Source organism: Canis lupus, chromosome 7, assembly GCF_011100685.1.
Source record: "Canis lupus familiaris isolate Mischka breed German Shepherd chromosome 7, alternate assembly UU_Cfam_GSD_1.0, whole genome shotgun sequence".
Classification (NCBI taxonomy): Eukaryota; Metazoa; Chordata; class Mammalia; order Carnivora; family Canidae; genus Canis; species Canis lupus.
The window spans coordinates 6,920,817-6,931,880 of record NC_049228.1 but is presented as its reverse complement, the minus strand read 5'-3'; the positions used below and the strand labels follow the sequence as shown (position 1 = coordinate 6,931,880).

Here is an 11,064-nt window from a genome sequence, read left to right as displayed (position 1 = left end):
TGTGAGAAGAAGAGAAAGCAAGGAATGGAATGTACTAGACAATTCAGCGGAGCTTCTTGCCCACTCCCCCATCTGACCACAACTTACTGAACTATGAGAGGACACTTGACATGAGAGTAATGAATCCATAAGCTGATGAGCATCTTACGACTACTACCTACAAGACAAGTTAGTTAATGAATTTTCTTCAAGGATTTAAACTAAGATACATGGAGATACTTGCCAATACTGAAGTCGGTTTGGCACTGGAAGGCTATGTAATTTTAGGTACCAGGGTAGCCATTTGAGACCATATGGAAAAATGAGTAAGTAGAAAAATCTGGCTGGTGGAAAGGAGAACAGAATAGAAATTTAGAGAAAATCTGAGATAAACATGCAATATCTAAGAGAAAAAAATTATTCTTCTATTTTTTAAGCTTTCTTGAGTAAGTCCATTCTTTTTCCTTCCAACTTAAATAGTCCAACAATATGGTATTACAACTGGCTTTCTATTGTAGTTACCGGAGACCAAACACAATGTCTGGATCACAGTAGGTGCTCAATAAATGCTTTTCAAATGAAAGGGCAAGAAATACAGATCTTGAGTAAACACAAAATTCTGAGACCCTGTGCTGAACAACCAGGTGATTTTCTCAGCATACCTATTGCTCTCAACTATACAGCAGAATATTTTTCAAAATACTTGATTGGGTACAAGGCCTTGAACCTTCTACCCTCAAGTTTCTGGATCTCATTGGCACTGCAAATCCTGGAAGAACAATAATAGCTGTATGCTTGTTTCACAATCCAAAGAGACTCTGATAATGTCTACCACCCCAGCCCAAGTAAGGTTGCCACATAAAATGAAAGATGCCAACTAAATTTGAATTTCAGATAAACAACAAATAATTTATTATGTGTGTTCCAAATATTGCATTGTACATACATATACTAAAAATGAACTCATTGTTTATCTGAAATTCATATCCAACTGAACACCCTGTACTTTTATTTGCCAAATCTGGCAATCACCAAGAGTAGGTTTCCCCCCCACAAAAAAACAGTTCAATCCAAAAGATCCAGTTCTTAGAGTTGTCTTCTCATGACAGCTCATCCCATACAGAATCTCATGCTCTCCCCACACCCCATCCTACACACATGTATGCACACAAACACACACTCACACACATACATCAAGAGGAAGCCCTAATATTTTTTGATGCTTAAGAGGTAGAAGTTACTAGATTCGAAGCATCATTAAATTCATTTAAAAAAAATACTGGTGGACATAGCAATACATTGACCTTTTTCTTCACTTTCAGTAGGGACAGGCTCAGTATCACCAACATTACTTTCTCTGCTCCCAAAGGATACTCAAGGTCACTTTGTTTGACTTTCCTTAACATGGGAAAGTGTTTCAGCAAATGCATCCCTGGTTTGCTACATTGAGCAATTCTTCAAATTATGAGCAAGAGCTATTGCTACCTATCCTTCTTCAGTAGGACACTGTGACATCATAGAATCCCTCCAATAGGAAGATAACTACCCCTGTTACCCAATCATGTTTTCTTTGGGAAAAACAATCTAGAGAAAATGAGGTAGAGAATATGAACTGAAGGCTTCTTGTGGCAGTGTCTCCCCAGTAACCAATATCACCCCTTCCTGCCACATACAACTCATGTCTACGGGTGTTTAATAGTCACGTCTCTCCTCCAGCCACATTGAGAGGATACAGGTGAGACATAGTCTCTTCTCATCACATTCAAGGTCCCAACTGCCTCTGTGCCAAAATCATAACTTCAATTCTTCATCATTTCTCTATTATCAAACCTCCCTCCTTTGCCTCATTTAGTCCCTACAGTGACCACATGGCGTGGTGAGGAAAGTGGGGCTAGAGGGCACTCAGTCAAGGAACTTGCCCAACTTCACGATGAGATGCAGGTGGATGGAACCAGTAGGACTGATACTCCAAATCTGACCTTGCTCTTCCCAGCCCAGAGCTTCTCCCTATCCCCCTGCACCTGACTCAGGTGACTCAGGTAAGAATGTGTGACCTGTGTGATGGTAAGGTTTACTGGCAGACGCCATATCCTCTCTCTGTGTAGGGTTGGGGCAGGGACTGGCCCCACTTGACACCCAGGAATGCAGAGAAAAGTAAAAATACATTTCCTAAACAAGTGAGAAAAGCACATGATCAAAGGAGGGCTGGGGTTTGCAGATACGCAACCCCAAAATAGACGGATACGTCTGAGCCGAGGGCAAGAGGTGCTGCTTGTCAGTTATCCAGGGCACTCCAGATCGCTGCAGAGGGCACAAGTGCTCCTAAACCATTGCACTAGATGTTAAATGAAGCAATTAAAGATGAAGGGGACATTTTAATTACCAGGCTTGGCTGGCTCCAAAGGGGCCCAAGTTTCAAGCGAATGTGAAGACTCAATTATGCTGAACGGAGCAAGTCACCTGGCATCATGGGGCTGATTATCCAGAAGCCTGGGTAGAAGAAAAGGGATTCCAAAGAATAAAACAAAGGAGAAAAGAGAAGCCACGTGACAAAAAAAAATTCATAAGACAGCAGGAAAATGCAAGAGATCCATAACATCCTGAAGTGTAGGATCAACCTGCCTCTCAAAGGAGAACAGGTAAATTAGTCCCATTAGCAATTTTAGAAATTCCCTCCTCTCTTTCCTCTAATGGATACACATTTTTAATTTTTTTTTCAGCTTCAAATAGCTCATGAACTTTTCACCTTGCCATCTTTCCCAAGCCAGAATTTCTGCCTGCTTCCATCACCAGCAACCCGAAGACAGATGTCACAGCAATTCTGGAGCTAGTCTGTCCTTTCTTGAAACTTCCAAACAAGGTTCACACTGAGTCACCCTGGGAGTAAGGAGAAAGAGTGGTATTGGGGGTGCCGTGTATCATTTTTCATTGTTTGGGAGTATTTCTTTAATAATGATCATTGAAACTCCAATTTGTACAGAATTACAGTATTTTCTTTCTACATTCTCTCTTTCTAGCCTGTTTTAATATAAACTGGAAACAAAAAAGCAAACTTAGGGTAAATACTTTTTACATCAGTGAAAAATGTGTCCAGAGAAACCTCACAATTTCCCAAATCTAAGGCTACCACTATTTTAGACAGCATAAAATGTTACATGTCTATGAGCAGAACAATTTTCAAGCAGATACAGAGTCACCTAAGCTCATCCACTGGTCAAGCCATTTACCATTATCCACTAGCATTGCAGCATGTTGGATTCACATAAGCTAATTTGTTAGCTCCAGACTTGAAACCAGAACCTAAATATCTGGACTTCTAGTCCTAACACTTCCCTCCAGGTGATGCTACATGCTATCTTGGGGTTTTTGCTTAATTTCTAAAAATAAATGCATGGTCCAATTAACCCTGGGTGGATTTCTCATGGGGTTGCATTTTTGCAACTCCTAAGCTGACATATTTTGGCCTCACAGAACCTCTTCACCCAACCCTAAACGTGTCTAGAAATAAAGATAAGAGTTATCAGTTTACTCATCTTCCCATCTCCTTATTTCCACAGGGGTCAGCTAAGATCACTGTCAGATATCGGCTCTGCCTCTGGCACAGAGGAAGGACCACAACTCCCTCCGATGAGACTCACCTCACTGCCCCACTGGGAAAAGGCTCTTTTCAGGCTGGAAGTCAACAGCATCATGGGCAAGGAGTTGACAGCTGAACAGAAAAGGAGACAATAGTTGCTTCAGAAGAGCAGGCCAGTGCCTGAGAAAGAGGCCAGCCCACTGATGAGTGGAACCATCCCTATGCCACAGGCCAAGGGAAGGACGGGGTGCTTTCCACAAAGATGCATTGTGTTCAGTTCCCAAAGCCAAGACCTGTTTGCCCAAGCCTGGTGCCCCACAGTCACGGCCTGAGGAAGGTCTTCTGTAAGTCAGCAAGTCCATCCTTCTGCTTTCCTGAAGTTAAGTGTCATCTAAGCAAAAGTACCTCTGCATGTGATTGGGAGGGGGGGGCACTTGGCTCACCCCTAACACTCCCCAAGAAGAACCATGTCTCAGTTCTCACATTCACTCAGCCCATCCCACTTCATAAGGAAGGAACAAACGCACAAAGTTGGCACCACTGGCCTTCACAGCACCTTTCATACCTCTTTTCCACCTTCCCCACACTTTCTGCCTTCAAATCAATTTGTACAAAGTACTCCCTCCACACACCGCCTGAAACAGCTAGGAGAGCTTGGTTTCTGTTTAGACAGATGGGGAAACCGAGGCAGAAAGCATCACTGAGCAAGAGGCCCCGGGGACTGGCAAATTCTGGTTCCCATCCTACTCACAGCTTCCAATTTCACTTCTCCCACTAGACAGAATGAACGTTCCCTTTCCCTTTCTCCCTGTAATTAAATCAGACTGTCACCACTTCAGTAAAAACAACATTTGTTTAGGGAGGAGAGGGGGACGTGCTGTGTGGCGCTGCCTTCCCTTTGAGCCGTCCTGACAGAAACAGCACCAGGCCCCGGGTGCCTGCCGGCTCCCCTTTGGAGTATGTTCCATTCATCATTGCCTTTGGGGGCAGCTAAGCGGAGGGCTGGAAAGAGAAACAAAAAAATGACACAAGCTTCCAAAAACACAGTGGTGGGTTGGTTTTTTTTTTCCCCCTCTTTTCTTTTCCTTTTCATTTAGAAGTCCAAAATGTAAAGTGCAGGGCTCAATCAGAGGGCTAATGCTTTCCATTTCAAAGATCCTTTAATCTGAGGAGACAATTTGCAAACATCTCTTCTCTGGGCGTCCCCTTTCCCATCCCATTAATAATACACTAATGCTGCCTACAACTGAGCCACAGTAGTTGGGTGGTGTGTGCAAATCCACTCATTCATCCTCCTCACTCTGTGTTCACACCTGCTACCCTCCTGCTCTGAAATGCACACTACAGGTCTACTCTGTTTTAGGAAAGCCCAATACATGAAGCACTTAGCAAAGAGGCAGATTGCCCCCATTTCGAAAGGTTTTGGGGAAAAAAGAGAGAAAGAGAGAGAGGGAGGGGGAGAGCTACTATAGGCAGTTTACACTGGAAGTTGAGAAGCCTGGGTTCACCTCATTCATCCATTAATGCATGAGTGTGTGTCTGTTCACCTCTAAACGAGCACGTACTATGTCCCAGACCCTCTGCTAAGGATCGAGGTTAAAGGGTGAATAAAACACAGATCTCCCTCAAGCATTCCCGGCCTGGCTCAGCCAGCGATCAGCTATGTCCTTGAGTTAGTTGCTTAAGCAATGTGGGTCTCAGATCTCCCTTTTGAAGAAGAAAAATAATAGCTGGCTTCCCTCTAGCTTGCAGAGCGAGAAGGTAGTAAACCTGTGCATTTAAGTGTTTCTTTACAGATCATTAACTACTATGGGGAATGGAGGGTCATAGGAATAATAGAATTTTTGAGCTAGAAGGAACCAAAGAAATCAACTATTCTAACCTTTTCATATAAGAAGGGAGTCTGAGAACTAAAATGTTAGGTGCCTCTGTCTGTTGAAAATTTATCCAAAATGAAAACAAAAACACCTTTGAAATAGTAATGGAAGATAGAGGGTTAGGTTAGGGAATTTATACCAATTCTTTCTGGAGGGGGGAGCTCTCAGGAATAGCAAGCAGGAAAACTAGGCTCTAGTCTTGGATTTTTCACCAACCAGAGAAGTCCATGGTTGAATGATTTAATATCTCTTGAGTCCCGGTCTGTCACCTGTAAGAGGAGAATTACGAATGATAAAACATGGTAAAATAGAAGACCATGGGCTTTGGGGTCCTATAGATCTGGGTTTGAGCTCCGCCCCTGCCATATGTTAGCTGTGTGATCTTGGGTGCGCTACCTAAAAGTCACTGTCTGAGCCTTGGCTTCCACCTCCGTAAAGTGGGCATAACTCCACCTCCCTAATGGGGTTGTTGGGATTAAATATGGTGAAGCATATAAAGCACTTTGAACGTGGTGAGTACTTTTAATGAATGTTAATTCCCTCCTTTCCTAGATCACCTCTTCTAGCATTAAAATTCTATGACTATGGAATGTCTCCTAAAATGTGACATCATATAAGAATATAGGCTTTACTAGTCTCTCATCCTACAAGGTAAGGAGGAGCCAGACACTTTTCTCCTAATAAAAGACGGAATGGGGATCCGAAAGTGTGATGGCTCCCTCAAGGTCACAGCAGGTGAGCCACAGAAATGGGAGTTGAACCTGGCATCTCTACTTCTAGCTTGGAGGCATTTCTCAAAACAGCCATCTGTCACCACTAAAAAAGGGAGTCTCTTTACTTCCCATCAACCACCTTAGAATGAACTCAAGTGGTTCAAAGGAACAGTAAAAAGGAGAGAAAATTTTGTATTTGTGTTGATGGTGCCACTGGTATTTCATTTAATCTTCTCCATAACCCCATGAAGTAGGAAGTATCTCCATTTTACAGATGAGGATAAGGAGGAGAGAAGGGGCAAAGGAATTTCTCCAAGTGCCCAAGACTGGTGAGTGATGAAGCCAGAATTCATCCAGAGATAAAGCACGTGTTCTTACCTCATATCACACAGTCTTGGGGTCTTCATCACGATCGATGCATTCAGGGTAAATCTCAGCAGAGATCTTTGTATCATTCAATATCTAAAGCTGGGCAAGGAATCTTTTCTTCTACTCCCAAGTCTCATTCACAATCTTTGATACAAAGCCCCCAAAAAGTATTTCTCAGCCTGAAATTTACTTATACCTTTCCCCTCCACACTTGCCCGGAACCAAAGAGAGAAAGGTCAAAGGGATCTGGAGTTTCTGGGGACAACAGTCAACACCTCTGACCATCCCTGGGTAAATACACCTGATGATTTCAGAAGCATCAAAGACGGGACTTAGGAGACCCAGGACTCGGGGAACATGTGGCATGCTTTAAGGCTAAAGCCAGCAGCTGATGATAAATGAAAAAAGACTTTTCAAACAGAATGAATGTAAATGAGAAAAGAAGCCCCTGGTTAGGGAAGTTATTCTAGCAAGTGGCTATATAAATGTCTTTATATTGTTATTTCCAATATTAGTTTGTTGTTCCTCCATGAAAGCTGATTTATTTGAAATGTTATTACTAGAAACACCCTAATCTTTTGGTAATAATTCATATACTGGAAGATTACAGTTTTGGAAGGCAGCCCAGCGCTGTCTGGAATCCTATTTATGGATTAAAGGATTTGAACAGCATTGCAAGCAAGATCTCTAAAGAGTAGGATAATGTAAACCTGGTTCCATATAAAATGCTTTACCCCAGCTATAGTAACCCCATTAAAGTCAGATTGTTAGAGGACACTGGGTATGAGGACTTTCATTACACTAAACCAGGATATCACTGCCCCTGAAGAGCGGGGATTTTCAAGCCCAATTGCCCCTTGTTTTGACAGACCATGCTTAACTTTGCATTTCCCCTTTCTCCTAGGACATGCCAACCTCACATGATAGGTCTGGATTTCTTGAAAGGCTATATCCAGGTCAAAGAAGGGGAAAAAAAGTAATTTGTCACAGCAAAGGCAGTTGTGAAGTTAATGCGGTTTATCCACAGACCTACGATAAAATGCATCAAGTGCTTTTTGTTCTTGGAAATCTTCATGTTAAGATTGATCTCACTCTACCAAAAGAGCTTCTTTAGTAAGTAGTCTGGGTCTTGATGCTAGAAGAACCCAGAGAAGATTAACTAAATCTGACAAAAGCAGGCAAGAAGCATCATTGACCATCATGAGAGCAAAGTACTAAACAGACCCAGACCAAGACAAAGAAGGACTAGCATGCTCTTCTCCCTTTGAGGGCTTCAGTACTCTGACAAGTGGTGGGGAGGCCCCGGGAGTTGCACTCAGGGTCACCTGGCTCCACTCTTTATTGGCTGTGTTTCCATGAGCTGATCATTTAACCTCTTTGAACCTTAGCCTCTTCATTTTAAAAGAGATAACATCTACTTGCAAGGCTGTTATGAGAATTTTATGAGGTCATATATGACAAATGCTTCACACAGAGGGTGGTGAAGGAATGGCAGTGGTAGCCATAACTACATTAAACAATGGGCACGATTCAGAAAGATGGTCACCAGTCTCTAAATCAAAGACTGAATTTTGTACTTCACTTCGCTATCACAAGTTCCTACTACAAGGTGCCAAACCAGAAGTGCTATTAGAACTGGCTGGGGCTCAACAGGAGAGAGAATGAGAGGGAAGCCAGAGAGAGAAAGGATAGACCAATGTCACATTCCCCTTCAGCAACGACACTGCCTATTAACATGGACTCATCAAGCATCTCATGAACATCATCTGCCACATAAATAATGGATAATAATTCTAAATATACCACCATCTAAAACATGACCTAGGAAGTCTTTATTTTTTTTTTTACTTCAACTTATTTCAGTCACCTCAACCAAATCCTATTTTATTTTATGACTTCTAGGCCTTGCTCAAGGATTCAGATCTATGTCTTGACTTTAGACACGGTACAGGAGGGGAAATTTCTCCTCAAGCCCATTGTGAAAAAGGAAAGCATTTGAGAGCAATTGGAGGCTCTAGAGAATCACAGAGCAATATTTATAGAACGGTAGACTTCAGACTATTTGTGTTAGAGTCACTGGGGGAAGGGGGTCCTTTTTTAAAGCGTGGGTTTCTGGGTTCTAACCTTAATTCTGCCATTAAGTCAGAATATCTGAGAAGGGCCTTAGGAACTTACACTTTGAACAAGTTCCCTGGAAGAGCTTTATGTACATAAAACTTTGAGAATGGAGATTCCCTAGAGATTCCTAGAGAAGAGCCAGTGAGTGTCAGTGTCCTTCAGAGCTTCTAGGGACCATGGTGACAAAGAACATTTGTATTGTGTTTTAGTATTTACAAAACACAAATGTGATCACATACTAAGAAGTGTGCATACAAACAAAATAAATATATCCCTAATGCAAATTATGGATATTGATAAACAATACAGTACACCTCATTGACCCCGCATCATTAAAGAAAGGGCTGTTCTACATAAATTAATCTGCTAGAAAAACTGGGACTTAACTCTTTGAATGGTCAGCATTTGAAACAATTAATAGTATCAGTATTTTTTTGGAATGAATTATACAGACCTTTGCCTTAATAAATCAAGGATACCAAAGGTAATTGAACATTGTATTGACTCAGCGTAACATTAGGAGCATCTGCTTTTGCACAAAGCCTAGAAGCAGTGATGTGTGGTTCACTGATAAATAGTGATGTGCTCTGGTCTCCACTTGGGTAAAACACGCTTTGGACTTGACATTTGACAGCCCCAACCTTGAAGCATTTTGCTTGCCATTTATGGTTTTTCCGACTTCTCTCTGAATTGGCTATCAAATGTCACTTCCTGTCAATAGGACACAAAGCACCCCCTCTTTCACCTTTCCTGATATTCCACTTCTATTCTATGGTAGGAGAATATTGAGAAAGTCTTATAATTGTAAATATAATGAGAGGAAATCAACTCTGAGTTTCCTGAATAGATGATCCTTGGAGTAATATTCATGAGATTGAATGTGAGTTATATGAACTATATTTTCTCTGCTCAGAGGCCTCTCTCTACTTATTTCTGGTCCAGTCATGCAGCAATGTTCAGGAAGTTGAGAGTGGTCTGTATCCAACCTCTTACTAAGTGAAGTCAACAGTTGCATATCTCTGAGGTTCTCAGGCCTGAGTGTCTGTTCACCAGGATGATCATGTCCAAGGAATTGGGTCACACGTATATTTAAAACCAATGCATGGAAGGAAGGGAAATGGATAAATAGGATCACTCAGAAAAAGAAGATTTAATATTTTCTGGTAAATTAGTAAGAATTCTTTCTGCTACTGTCAGATAAACAACATAGATTAATTTCGGAACAAGGTGGGAAGGATCTATTAACTCACAAAATCAGCAGGTTTCTCTCTTACTCGTCTCTAGTTCTATGTGTGTTGACAATGCTGTTCCAAGGCAGATGGAGTTCTTCTGTACAGCAAGAAGCATACTCTGCATTCAAGTCTTCTTATCTTAGAACCTGAAGGAAAGAGATGCCTCTTACTTTCCCACTTTAATAAAGCAGACACGTTCTCTGATTAAACCAAATTGGGTCATATTTCATCTTTTATGCCAACTGCTTGTGAAATGACAAATGGTCAGCCCCAGATCATGTGCCCATTTTTGTGTTCAGGGGTACCTGATGCTGATGGGCAACCCATCGTAGGCATAAGGTTATCATGGGGCAGGAACAGCTCCCCAAAGAAAGTAGGAATTGATCTTAGCAGAAGAAAAAAGGAAAGATGCTACAGAAATCAAGCAAGAGATGTCTGCTGTGGTGAAGCAATAGGCTCGTGGCTCTCCTAATGAGAATGCCATGGAAAAGCAGGTGAGGAAAAATCATGGCCCTCCACCCACAGGGGTTAGATCAGGGACAGCCAGAGCTGCAGAAGTGTCAGTGTCCATAATGCTGAACCACCTCTCCCTATGGAATCCCCAGAAGGAGAATTCTAGTGAAGAGGAAATTGTCACTTCAGTAACTCCATCAGCTGGGGAAACCAGGTTATGCTGTGGTGACCAATAACCTGCTAATCTCAGCAGCTTTACATATGAAGCTTTATTTCTCAATACTAGTACATGTCCGGTACGTTTGCCAGGGGGGCACTTCTCATCATTGTCCCCACTCTGAGACAAAGCAGTGACCATCTGAGAATGGTGAACCACATCTTAGCTCTAGGAGCTTCTGTCTGAAGCAACTTTTTCACTTCTGCTTAGCCAAGTAAGTGCAATCCTACCATGAGTCTGGGAAATATTAATGGATAACATTAATGACCACCAAGGACTGTGGATTCCCCGGCCTTAGAAGGACGAAGAACAGAAAGGGAAAAGAACGATTCCCTACCAAACCCCACCTAGTGGATGTAGCACTTTGGGTTCACCCCTACTCCTCTAACTGCCATGCTCACCATTGCTCCCTACCATGGGAAACAAACAAAGGATTCTGATGCTGTGATGGTAGGGAAAGGAGGAGCAGAATGTACCAAATTTTTGTTGGAATATTTAGAGAATGCAAGAGAGAATGGGGATATCCAGG

The 11,064-nt window shown here is 42.2% G+C and overlaps 1 long non-coding RNA gene across 10 annotated transcripts; it reads left to right on the top strand.

Annotated features, from left to right (window-relative positions):
* The first annotated feature begins 1,518 nt into the window (after positions 1–1,518).
* Positions 1,519–10,088, top strand: LOC102151746. 10 transcript variants are annotated; one of them, XR_005361873.1, is made up of 8 exons: positions 1,519–1,714; positions 1,832–2,018; positions 2,700–2,839; positions 3,537–3,900; positions 4,416–4,513; positions 5,986–6,572; positions 7,420–7,628; positions 9,918–10,088. It is a non-coding gene; the product is annotated as an uncharacterized LOC102151746 (long non-coding RNA). The 10 variants fall into 10 exon arrangements; XR_005361870.1 differs by having other exon boundaries at positions 4,416–4,605; XR_005361874.1 differs by lacking the exon at positions 4,416–4,513 and adding an exon at positions 2,366–2,618 and having other exon boundaries at positions 1,522–1,714; positions 5,986–6,084; positions 9,918–10,085.
* Positions 10,089–11,064: the final 976 nt, after the last annotated feature.